Below are 14,426 nucleotides of genomic sequence, written 5' to 3'. Positions count from 1 at the left end.
TCCTTTCTCGCCACTGGGAGCGCTAGTATCGCTCCAGCTATCAAACGGTAGCAACTTTTACAGCAGTGAGTGTCGCGACTGTTATATTAGACTGTCATCTATGGAAACTTCCTATTAGAACTGAGACGACAAATGAAGAAAGTTGTAATTTATGTCCAATCTCTATTTCCGATCTCAATGATTGGGACAAACCGCAAATTACAAGAATGTGCCCCAAAGATGATCCTACATACTAATATAGTTTCATTTAAATATAACATATGTATGTGAATATGTTGTCAACATGTGCAGTATGAAGTCCAATTCACACAGGTCCTCAATGGACAATCACGACACATCAGCCTTTTTCAGGAAGAAAATTTTAACAGTGTAGTTGTCTGCTAATATTGGAAGTCAATGCCAATTCACACTAGTCGTTCCGTGACGCCATGTCAAATTACTCCACAATACATTTCAAATGGTAGCATTGTAGGGATGAGCTATATTGCGACCTTCCGATATCAGTTATTTCTGTGACTGCTACTTTTCGGTAACAGTGATTTGCCCCTTTTAAGAATCGTAGTTAACGGATTCACACTTGTATCCCTCCGATATTTATAAGACTTCTAGCATTTTTGCTACTCCTGCGATTTACGCAATCTCTGTGACTTACGCGATTTCTGTGACTAATGCCACTTCTACACTTCACGAGATTATCACCATAGATGTTACTCTGCCATTAGTCGCAAGTAAGAAGTGAACTTCGTCAATGCAACGCAGAAATATGTTGTCGCCTCTAAAGGCTATTATTTGTGAGGGCCTAATGTAACTTTTCAGTAAAAAGTTACCTCAAATGGTATTATTAATATTTCCAACAATTCTTCCTCAGTTGTTACATGATATGCGAAAGATATGCTTGCCCTCAGACAAGACAATCAGTCTTAAGTACGTTTTACCTGTATTCTTTCATTGGCTTTAGATTAAATTAATGGAACAATTATGAAAATATTAATAGTGTGATGTTGAGAATCATAACACAAATTACCACACCTTATTATAGGAGCTCATGTTTAAAATACAGACTCTTAGCCTCATTGCTTCCTTCACAAGTATATGAACCACATTATCAATCACTCGATATAGCGACAATTCAAAAATATCAGTGACAGCAGAAGTGGAAAAGTTGCCACAGGGTCTTTACACCATCTCTGTTAGAAGTAAGGCTAGTTTCTAAGTTTGTGAATGACAGTAGGGGCATGGTTTATGCAAAGTGTGAAAACTCACCCCACTCAAGTGCTTTCACTACAAGAAGTATTAGCAGTTGTATAATGTGAATTATATTGCTAGTAATTGGTAGCAATATAAAAGTTTAATAATCCTCATGATTTTCGATATGCAGTTCCCATTTCGATTATTGGTTGCTCTATGTATCCACCCACATCAAGAAGAGATAATCAAGAAGATTCATAATGAGGCTTGAAGAATTCACAGCGTAAATGAGCCATAATTGATAATATAAGTATGCAACACGAGTATTGGTGCAGTGTGTCATTGAAGTCATTATGCGATTTGAAAAGGATGATAAATAAATGTGAACTATACTGTGAGAAAATTCCGTTCTCACCTTTCATCCCCCATTACCCCAAAATTTTCAGCCATGTATTTAATGATAAATAGTTGCTAGAGTATGATACTGATCCCTCTATCCCTCCCACAATGAATGCTAGTTGTGATGACGGACTGACATGTAGTGTAGCCCAAGGTATAGATTATGTTGGGAGATTGTGTGTTTTATGATTGATGATGAGCAAGTGAAAACAGTGGAAAACACTGTTCTTACAGTTGCAAGTTGACATTGTGAATAGTACTAATACAATTTTTTAAAATTCAGATAAAAGTTTAACTGTGTATTGTTCTGCCGGAAAAATATCCATCTTGTGAATATAGCTGCCAAACATTTGGTAAAAGTTACAAAGTGGACACCAGATTGCATTTTTAGTAGTTTATGCGCGATATGTATATGTAATACGCATCAAAACACATATCGGAGACTTATCCATTATCTGTTTTTGAAATTACCATGCACTTTTAGCTTTTAAACTCGAGAATTTGTTCATATATGTCACGAAAATTCCAGGGTACGCTTTAGGTCTGTCTATTAGCACAACCTTTATTTGGCCTTCATATTCCTTGGTGGCACGAATTCTCAACTGAGTATAAAATTTTTCTCAGAGCAAAGTAGCTTGTTGGTTATTTTCTTCGACCATAAGCATGTAATACATCCATATCGTGAGAGACAAGGTTCTCAGCACGAAGTACAGACGTATGACGGATCGCATACGGCATCTAATGTTAACTGCTCTTTTTAGTTGCTACTTGCTACTTCTAGCTGCGATTTGTCACGGAAATTGCAGTTAAGACTCGATAACGTGTCACAAAAAGCAGTAGTATGAGCTTAGGCCGTCAGATGGCACACAGTGTTGAATGTTAACTGCGCTTTTTAGTTGCTACTCGCGATTTCTACTTACGATTTGTCACTGAAATCGCAGCTAGACACGCTGCTGCTCTCATCTATTACTTTCCCCTCTTTGGGGAAGTGTGAGGGGGAATTTGTAGCCTTTCGGCTTTTACTCCCCTGTGTACATGTGTGTGTGATTTTTCTATATATTTTTGGCGTCTGTGATATGTGATGAATTGTTGTGAATGTGTCTGGTACTTGCCTGAGGTAGGCGAGATGATTGGTGTTATATGGGAAGGAACTGGATTAGGAACTGGGTATTGGGATTTTCTCTTCGACTTAATCGTCGAAGATCGTCATAGGGCGTTTGTGCTTATCGCAGGACATGTCATACCGACCTAGGGAGTGGATGAGTGCATTTCCAGATCTGGAGGAACCTTCATAGAAGGCCCTTGCCAGATCCTGCAAACGCTCTCCCAGGAGTGGGATTTCGGCTGCGGCGTGCAGGTCGTCTATGGGGAATCCAAGAGGTAGATGCAGTGCCCTTCTGAGGGCGCGGTTCTGCAGCCTCTGGAGTTTGTCCAGGTGCTGCTTTGCCGCGTATCCCTAGACAGGGCGCACATACTCCATTACTGGCCGGATCAGGGCCTGGTATACATTTACTGCTACTGGGCAGGGAAGGGAGCTGGTTGTGTTCAGGATTGGGTATAGGATGGACATTCTGGCGCAGACCTTCCTGTGGACCTCGTCTATGTGGGGTTTCCACGTAAGACGAGAGTCCAAGGTTACGCCAAGATACTTGGCGGTTCTGCGCCAGGGGAGTTGGGTTCCATTTAGGTGGAGGTGGAGGGGGGGGACGTTGAGGAGGTTCGCGCCTTCCGAGCCTTCGGGTAATCAGCAATGCCTGCGTCTTCTCAGAATTGATGGTGATGCGCCAGCGACGGGCCCAGGTTTCTGTGTCGTCTAAAACCCTTTGTAGCCTACGAATGACCAGGTCCTTGTTCGCATTTCTTGTGTAGAAGGCTGTGTCGTCCGCGTACTGCGCGGTGTGCACCAGGGGGGCCGTTGGAGTGTCCGCAGTGTACAAACTGTACAATACAAGCCCCAGGACCGATCCCTGTTGCACCCCGGCACGAATACGCCTTCTGGTGGAGGTGGCAGTTTCTACTTTGACGGAGAAAGTCCTATTCGTGAGGTAGCTCTTGATCAGCTGAACTATGCTCCCAGGAAATCCTTGTGTGTACAACTTGTAGAGTAGCCCTCTATGCCATACTGAATCAAAGGCTTTGGCTACGTCTAGTGGCACTATCCCGCAGCTAGACAAGAGGTTCAGAGGAATAAATACGAAATTCTACCAAAGATGGCACACCGTGTTGAATGGTAACTGCGTTTTTTAGTTTTTACTTGCGACTTCTACTTGAGACTTATTGTTAGCAGAGTAATTTGCGGGCAGTTTCTTATTGGAACAATTTGCAGTTGCTCATTATCATTAATCGGATCGTCTGGACTTGTTTCATCATCGCTGCTAGTACACTTCACACTACTACTTGATGTTAAACTCTCAGGTTCAGGTTCAATTTATTCTAATTCAGTTGTAGTTACTTCATCTTGCTTCTTCTCTGTCAGTGGGAGAAACAGTCGACTTGGTTCCTTTGACTCAGTTCCCTCTTAACACTGTTTTGAAGTATCTTCAGCAAAAATCACATCTCTAGTTTTTATGATTCTCTGACAGTTAGGTTCAAAAAGTCTGTATGCTTTTGAATCTTCGCAGTATCCTACCAATTATACACTCAACACTTTTTTGTCCCATTTTCGTCTATTGGCTCTTGGGATGTGAGCATATGCCTTACTTCCAAATATTGTAAGATGCTAAAGATTCGTGTTCTTGTTTGTCCAAGCTTCCTCTGGGTTTTTGTTCTTTAGTGCGTTAGCCAGGGACCTGTTAATTACATAAACTGCAGTGGAGACTGCTTCTGCCCAGAATTTATTTGCCAAATTTGCTTCAAAGAGCAGGCACCTTGCTTTTTCTACTATTGTATGACTGTAACGCTCAGCCACTCCGTTTTGTTCTGATGTATATGGCGGTGTAGTCTGATGTCGGATTCCTTTCTTTCTGAAAAATGTTATAAGATTATCATTCACATATTCTGTGCCATTATTGGTGTGTAGAGTGCAGACCCTTTTACCAGTTTGCCTTTCTACTAGATTTTTGAAGCCTCGTTTCAATTGTGCTACTTGACGATGAGGAAGAATACAAATACTTTCCTTGGAATAATCATCCATTAGAGTAAGGAAGTATTTGGCTCCTCCAAATGATCTAGTTTGCATCGGCCCACACAAATTTGAGTGAACTAGCTCGAGAATTTCTGTAGCTCTTGCACTAAATCGTGGCAAAGGAAGTCTTTTTTGTTTTCCCTCTAAGAAAATTGCACAGGAAGTATTTATTGTTCCCTGACATGAAATTCCACTAGCCAGGTCATTACAAAGTGCATCCATAGATTCAGAATGCAGACCTAGTCTTTTATGCCACAACTCTGCACTATTTGCCTGCAATACGGATTTTGCTTCAAAATTTCGATCATGTGGTTGGTCTAGTTGGTACATTCCGTTTGCTAATGACGCACTAGCAATTTTTTTCTACTATTTTACTAACAGACAGTAGATTTGTGCTTAGCTGAGGCACATAGAGAATATCCTCTTCTTTGATTCTAGCTTTCTTGTTACGAATGAGGACATCCTCAAATGAAGATCCTATACCTTTTACGGGTAAGTTTTCATTATTTGCTATTAAAACTAGCAAGCCTGTCAGTGCTTCAACATTACTTTCATTACAAGGATATTTAGACATGTGCGCTGATGTGCCTGAGTCTATGTACCATTCTGTCTGTGTATCATTACCTGCAGATACTGTTGTGAGAAACGGCCAGTAGCTGGCTGTCTTGGCCGGTTTTCTTCTTGCTGAGACAATTTTTATCCAGGTGCCTGTACTTGTAGCAGCCATAGCACCTGGTACCTTTTTTGAATATTACACCACCCTTTTTCTTGTTGACTCACAGAGCAACATCGCTAATCAATTGTTTATTACAAGCTTCATCGTTTATTTCTTGCAGTAATTTATTTTTTATGGAGTCTCCTGTGATTGGCATGTTTGAATTTTCTAAGCTTATAACCATATTTGTCTGGTAAGCCTGCAACAGAATCCACTTAATCCAATGTTCTTTAACTTCAAAATTCAATCCATTTAATTTTTGTGACATGAAAATTATCTTTGACACATATTGTACTACTGATGAACAATTCTCCAGTCTGATTGACAATAACGTTTTTAATAACCCTATCTGTCTGAAGAGACAAGAATATTCGTAGACTTGCTTTAGCTTGTCCCACGCTTCTTTTGTTGTGGAAGTAACTTGCAAGTGAACATATATCGACGGATGGATGTAGAGTATAATTTTGGCTCTTGCTGTACAAACTTTAGTTGCATCCTGTACTTCGCCACTGACACATCCCCACAATTGTTCCTGTTCTAAATATTTTCTCATAGCGAGCTGCCATGTACTGTAGTTTACTCTTCCCATCAGTTTTTCGATCGTAGGCAATGAATTGACATTTACTGGTACCATGATTTTAGCGATTACGTCGTTCCAAATTACCGCACGCTGCTGCTAATTTTCCCTAGCCGGTGATCTCGTAATTTTTTTTAGAATATTAGGCCGATTTATAATTCTGGGCCCATAACCTGTTAGCAGAGTAATTTACGGGCAGTTTCTGATTCGAACAATTTATTAATACATTAAGTAGGCTACATGAAAGCACACATAAAGCTTAATACACGGAATAAAATAAATTATAGCATCTGTAGTTGCCTGTAGCAACACAAAAGATATTCACACACCAAGGAGGCATAGATTCTAAAATATCAAACTTGTCACTGAAACACACAGCTAGACAATAGGTTGACAGGAAGAAGAACTGAATTCAGCCAACAGAGGGCACATGGTGTTCGATGTTAAAGGCTACAACACCTAGTTGTGACTGAAAAAGCAGCCAGATTCCGTAACGTTCTAATATGATATGGGCGACTTCTCAATCACTGTGATGTATAACAGATACGCAATTTCTTGTCCACCCTGAGCATTCACAGACACCATCAATGGATTGTCACGACACATTAAGGGTCCTCAGGAATGTTATGACGGTGTGTCGTCTGCTAACATCGGAAGATGACCTATTTGCACCTTGCTCATTCGTTTTGTAGCAGTTCATATTGTGTTTATTTTCCGTTCTTAATAGTCATTCTATTATTGTAATGTATTTTTGTGGCGAACTGGGTAATTTCAGTGACAACTTGGATATTTTTTCCATTGAGCGTTTTTGCACAAGCAAGGTCAGATATTTGAAAGCAAAAAATTATTTAGGTTGTACAGTAACATAACAGAGCTGCTGCCAAAAACAATATATAAATAAAAACTTAAGTTGCTGCAGCAGTTTTCATTAAATAACGTTTCAAATGGAAAATTCGCTTCTGTTGAAGGAGAAAAATACAGTTGCAGGACATTGTGTGTTACATAAGAGAAAAAAATGTAATGGGTAAGGTAAACAGGCTCTATTTATTGCCATATAAATGTTGTTTGATCTGTTTATATGTATATGAAAGGTGATTCATGAAGATATGCAAAAATTTTAATATGTTACTTTACAGGTAAAACTAAAGAAAAAGTTCATATAAACAAAGGTCCACAAATGTTTAGTTACAGAGTTAACATTAATAAAAGATTTAGCCTGAAATTAAGCAACTTCGCTAATTTGAAACCATTGCAAAATTGTACAAGGTTAACTTGAAGCATGATTTCCATTTATTTGGTTGTTAATGATCTGGTGAATCTAATAAAACATGTCCTAGTCGTGTATATGCAGTAATTTTCCAGAACATCCAGAGAAGCAAAGAAGTAATTTGGTAAAATTTTTAATTTATTAGCTACTTGGTGCAATTTGTGTTGTAAATTCCAGACAATTGCACAAAGTTTTCAACAGAAGCTGTAGAGAATTAAATTTTGAAAAAAATATGGTAATAACGTTAACTGAAACTGTATGAATGTGTCCGATAATTTAAAAGGCAATGAAAGGTAATGAAGCATTTGCGAACCTATTTTTATATGAAATTTTTCTTTAGTTTCACTGGTAGAATAACATATTAAAATATTTGTATATCTTCGTGAATCATCCTGTACTTTCCCTTAGCAAACAATGCCGATATTTTGAAATGTTGTTTAACTTCTGAGCACTGTATCAACAAAATCGATCAAGAATATACATAGTGAAGATTGCCTCAAGATTAAGTCAAGAATTGTTAACTTTTTTGATTTTAACGTAGAAATGGCAAACACAAAGGGGCAATTCACAAAGACATTTCTGAATATACTAAGATCACTGGGCCTATATTGTACAAACAACGACATTACATGGAAGAATGCATGCATAGACTAAATTATCATGAATTTCCATAGGAAAGATTTTACAGAGTTCTAGCAGGAGGCCTGGCTGACATAAGCCTCCAGTCCTTTCCCTCTGTAAGAGGTAACCAGTTAATACCAGAGAATGTAAAGTGGTGCCGGTAGGAAAGCAGAAGAACTGTCGGAAATAAGATGTAACATGCTTATATTCCACAAGATGCATAAACTTGCCTTTCCCATAGGGTCAGACTAGAATGACTCCATTCATAGGTCATATCTTAAATGCAAAAATTCTAAAAAGCTAAGCTCCTGCTGGCAAAAACCTAGCAGTGGAAAGCTATATAGAAAGGACTCCCAGTAAATGCAAGGCAGCATGGCAAATAATAAAACAAGGTGACACACCAAAATGTATACAAGCAGCTCTGCTTGGTCCTGAGCAAATAAATCATTCCTTTTTTAAAATTGGTTAAAGAAATAGGAAACAATTTTATCTGACAAGTTCGTCTCCAATGGACCTGATTAGAGCCTCACTGCCAGGAGATCAGGTATTTCGATGGAGCACTATCACATCTCCTCATGTTATCAAAGTTCTTTTCAAATGTTCAAGCTTTTAAAGTATGGAATGATATTTCTGTCAAATTATGTCATCAAAAAGACGTTACACTCAGTTCCCCATACAAGCTTTTATTTTTAATAAATGTGTAGAATACAGAATTTGTAATTTACTCAAGTTATCATAACTTACCCTAGTTTTTAAAAAGGCACCAACAACTTCCCCGAAGCTACAGAGCAGTCTCAATTGCACCATTATTTTCAAATGTATTTGAAGCACTGCTACACAAATGATTAAGCAGCTGCTCTGAAACCACATTCCCTACGTAACAATCAATGTGGTTTTTGCAAGGAGAGAAACACAACAGTAGACGTTTTTGAAATTATGGCCCAGATTTTAACAGCTCTTGAAGACAAAAGCATAGTATCACGCATTTTATGAGGTCAAAGCAAAATGTTCAGTTACATTCCTCTCTATAATCTAGTAAAGAAAATGATGTTTCATGGGATATGTAATTGCATATTATCTGTGATGAGTTCTTATTTAAACACAGGAAAGAATTTGTCTCAGTGAGAAATGTAAATTCGTCCTTAATTGGAATTAGCACAGGTGCTCTGCAAGGACCCAGTTGTATAGGTGCATAATGGAAAAGCCCTGACACGCTGCGATAAAACTTATTACCAATGAGAATAAACCTAATGTGGCCACTGTGAGTGTCAGAAAAGAGATATTTTGCTATGACGGATGGCGAAAGACAAATGATGGAAATTTTTTCGATTTTTGGGACAATTATTAGAGAGTTTAGATTAGATTAGCACTTGTTTCATAGATCATGAATACAACACTTTGTATAGATGTGGAACGTGACAGGTTAATAAAAGGTGTCTATGCAAGATATTATATTACACAAAATATTACATGACACTTAATATTTTTAATTTTGGGGGGGGGGGGAGGCGGGGGTTGGGGAAATTACCCACTTACTATTTCCAAAAATTCATCTAATGAGTAGAAGGCGTTGCCATTAAGAAATTCTCTTAATATCCTTTTAAATGCTATATGGCTATCTGTCAGACTTTTGATGCTATTAGGTAAGTGACCAAAGACTTGTGTGGCAGCATAATTTACCCCCTTCTGAGCCAAAGTTAGATTTAACCTTGAGTAGTGAAAATCATCCTTTCTCGTAGTGTTGTAGCCATGAACACTGCTATTACTTTTGAATTCGTTCAGATTGTTAATAACAAATTTAATAAGTGAATATATATATATATATATATATATATATATATATATATATATATATATATATATATATATATATTCTGATTATATATTCTGATTACTCGCTTTTGTGCAATGAACACTCTTTTACTCAATGATGAGTTACCCCAGAATATGATGCCATATGAAAGCAGAGAATGAAAATAGGCGTGCTAAGCTTATTTACTCAGATGTATATCGCCAAAATTTGCAATGACCCTGATAGCATAAGTAGCTGAACTTAAACGTTTCAGCAGATCATCGGTGTGTTTTTTCCAGTTCAACCCCTCATCAGTGCATACACCAAGAAATTTTGAATATTCTACCTTAGCTACTGATTTCTGATCAAAGTCTGTATTTATTAATGGTGTCATTCCATTTACTGTGTGGAACTGTATATACTGTGTTTTATCAAAGTTTAATGAGAGTCCATTTGGAGAGAACCACTTAATGATTTTCTGAAAAACATTGTTTACAATTTCGCCATTTAAATCTTGTCTGTTGGGTGTGATAGCTATGCTTGTATCATTGGCAAAAAGTACCAGTTTTGCATCTTCGTGAATATAGAATGGCAAGTCATTAATATATATTAAGAACAGCGGAGGACCCAAGACCAACCCTGTGGCACCCCATTCTTGATTGTTCCCCAGTTTGAGAAATCACCAGTTTTTTGCATATTATGTGAACTGCTTATTTCAACTTTCTGCACTCTTCCAGTTACGTATGATTTAAACCATTTGAGCAGTGTCCCCTTCATACCACAGTACGTGAGCTTATCTAGAAGTATTCCATGATTTACACAATCAAAAGCCTCTGTAAGATCACAAAAAATCTCAACGGGTGACTTCCGGCTACTCAGAGCATTTCATATTTCATTAGGGAAAGTATATATAGCATTTTCCGTTGAAATACCCTTCTGGAAACCAAACTGACATTTTGTTAAAACTTTATTTTTACAAATTGTGAAGCTACTCTAGAATACATTACTTTTTCAAGAATTTTGGATAAGGCAGTCAGAAGAGAGATTGGGCGGTACTTGTTGACATTAGATGTATCCCCTTTTTTATGAAGAGGTTTAACAATGCCATACTTCAGTCTATCTGGGAAAATTCCCTGCTTCAGAGAGCTATTACATATGTGGCTAAGAATCCCACTTATTTCTTGAGAACAAGCTTTAATTATCCTGCTGGAAATGCCATTAATTCCATGTGAGCTTTTATTCTTGAGAGAGTTTACTATATGCTTAAATTTCAGAAGGACAGATGGGTGGAATTTCAATTGTATCAAATGGTGTGGGTAAGGCCTCTTCCATTAACTGCCTTGCTTCTTCTAATGAACATTTAGATCCTATTTTCTCTACAACATTTAAAAAATTATTATTCAAAATGTTTTCGACTTCCGGCATGTTGTTTATCAAGTTTCCATTTACTTTGATGGTGATGCCATATTCCTGTACTCTTGGTTGGCCTGACTCCCATGTAACAACATTCCAAATTGTTTTGATTTTGTTATCAGAGGTATTAATGTCAGACATGACGCACATGCTTCTGGACTTTTTAATAACGTTTCTTAATGTAGCACAGTAGTTTTTATAATATGTGGCTGTTTCTGGGTCATTACACTTTCTTGTTGTTAGATACAGTTCCGTTTTGTGGTTACAAGATATTTTTATTCCTTCAGTAAGCCAAGGTTTTTTGCATGGTATAATTAGATTTAACTACTTTCTCAGGGACACAGTTTTGAAATACTCTTACAAGTGTATGCTGAAGTAAGTTATATTTTAAATTAGCATTGGGTTCCTTGCACACGTCATCCCAGTCTAATGTATTTTCTAAATGTTGAGTCACCAATTGAATGCACAACTTTGGAGGGTAGTTTTGAATTACTGAATGGAGCTGTGTCATATACTGTAACTAGCTGAGCACTATGATCAGAAAGACCATTCTCAACAGGACAAGAATTTATGTTTTTAAACTTGTCATGGTACTTTATGGCCTTTTACATATTAATTATACTATTAATATTTTCACATTTATTTCTATAATACAAAATGAAAGCTAACAGAAGAACGAATGTAAAACATACTTATTACTGACAGTTTCGTTGTGATGCAATTTTCTGCGTGGACAAGTGTAACTCTTTCATATGGTGATAAATTACAGAAATCGCAGGAGTCACAGAAACTACAGAAGTCGCAGAAATCGCAAAAGTAGTAGGAGTCTCAAAAATAGCAGTGGTAGAGTGCGGAGAGATACAAGAACTGGATTTGTTAACTACGTTTCTTAACTGCAACAAATCACACTTACGAATAACAGATACTGAAAAGTAGCACTCACATAAATCTCTGAGATCGGAAAATCGCAGTTTAGCCCATCACAAGTTCAGCCAAATCTCGTCATCACTGCCTGACATCCTGAAAACTTATTCTCTGCTTAGGATCGCTAACTGGCCAGAAATCATCGGTTAAGTCAGCCCGAGTTTAGTCTCTGGTTACACACTATTCTGTGTTTGTATAACGCGTTTCTTGCTCTATTCTGAGAGCTTAACTGGCTGCTAAGCAGAGATTGTACAACTGACACTTATTACCATGGAGGTATACCTCCATGCTTATTACTGTGTATGTATTACTACACCCCATATTATACCACAAAGCAAAGCCTATTTCATTGTAAAATCATCAACAGTGAATAAAAATTCTTCATTAATGAACTTTATCATTGTTAGTATCTCAATTCCAATACTATGCATCGAATTTTTGTAAGATGGATGGTGACTCATAACCTCACTCACTGTTCAGTATTAGGTTAAGTAAATTGATGTGATGTGATGAATAGTATGAGTAGAACCTGATGTGACGGTGACTTGACATGATGGTGCCAGTGTAAACTGGGCTTCAACCAATTTTTGTGTGCCCACTCGTTTCATAATAGTGGCTTTTGTCTTTTGTGCCTTCTTAATCTTTATCTTATTATTATGGTTTGTTTTCGAGGCAAATCGCAAATTTCCTATGAAAATGTAGGGCTTAAGTTTCAGGAGCAGTGCACATGGACGTTTATTGTCACGATGACAAAACACTTTCCGTCACTGTCACACTACATCATCAGACTGGTGCGTACTCACGAAAAATGATATTCAAGAAACATTTTTCGAAATCTAAGCGTCATTTGCCGATATGGATTCTGGAAAGATGGTCTTCACTTGTGAACTCATGAAACATAAGAGGAAATATCATAAACAAGAATAGTGGGTACAACCTCTTTGGAGTGACAGCCTGTAAGTGGAAAGGTATACAGAATGTTGCATAAACTTCAGCAACAAACAAAGAAATTTTTTCAATGTTTTCGAATGAGTATCGAAAGTTTTGATGAATTACTACTTATTTTGTCTTCAGTAGCACACAAAAATAAGAACATGGGATTGTCCGTCCCAGCTGAAACAAGTTGTCACAAATACTTGGAAATATTATTTGACTGATCTCTTCACATACTTTAATTTTCGAATGTAGGTCTGAATAATCCTTCAAGTTTTTGTAGAAAAGTGGTGGCCATGTCTCCACTTTTTCTGTAAGAATAGCGTTATCGGTATTGTCTTACTGCACAGTTAAGTTGCTTGAAGCATTGATACCACAACTGAATTGTCACTGTGTTCATAGTCAGAAAGAAAATGAGGAGTAGATAATGCATGACAATTGACAATTTTGTCATCTGCGTGAGTGTAGCTTGAAAGACGTCTACATTGCCGGTGATGGGTGAGGCATGACAGAATCTCTGACCAGAGAGTAGTTTATCGTTAGTTATTGCTTGTGGCTAGTCTGCGCTTGTCTGCGCGAGTCGACAGTAGTCAGTCCAGTAGTAGTAGCGAGTCGGTAGTAGTCCATGCTAGTCCGTGCTAGTCGGCGGGAGTCAGCATGCGTCGGCTGTGTACTCTGCTCGCGACTCTGGTCAGGACTCTGGTGGATGAGTATTGTTGTAGAAGGTACAGAAGCAGCCTTGCGTATATTTAATAATGTATGTTAATTGTAATTTAATTTGTTCAAAGAAATACCCCAATAATAATTTTTATAATACAAAGCTGCTCTTTTAAAGAAAAAAAATGCTTTGTAACTGGCCAATGAATGCCACTGATTATTGTAATAAGATGACCTATGATGCCAATGATTACTATAATTGGATTAATTGTGTATAAATGCTATGCCAATAATTAACTCATTTTGAATGATGACCTCTGAATAATGCAAAAAAAAAAAAATGCTTTGTAACCGGCCAATGAATGCCACTGATTTTTGTAATAAGATGACCTATGATGCCAATGATTACTAGAATTAAATTAATTATGTACAAATGCTATGCCAATAATTAACTCATTTTGAATTATGACTTCTAATGGTTTGTAGCTGGGCAATGAGTGCCAATGTTCTCTGTAAACAAACGATTTATGAACATTATTCTGTAATACTATGCCACTTATTAGCTCCTGTTTTGAATGATGACTTCTAATGGTTTGTAGCTGGGCAATGAGTGCCAATGTTCTCTGTAAACAAACGATTTATGAACATTATTCTGTAATACTATGCCATTTATTAGCTCCTGTTTTGAATGATGACTTCTGATGGTTTGTAGCTGGACAATGAGTGCCAATGTTCTCTGTAAACAAACGATTTATGAACATTATACTGTAATACTATGCCATTTATTAGCTCCTGTTTTGAATGATGACTTCTGAT

The sequence above is a fragment of the Schistocerca cancellata genome, chromosome 6 (assembly GCF_023864275.1).
Source record: "Schistocerca cancellata isolate TAMUIC-IGC-003103 chromosome 6, iqSchCanc2.1, whole genome shotgun sequence".
Classification (NCBI taxonomy): domain Eukaryota; kingdom Metazoa; phylum Arthropoda; class Insecta; order Orthoptera; family Acrididae; genus Schistocerca; species Schistocerca cancellata.
Note: the sequence above shows the minus strand (reverse complement) of the source record.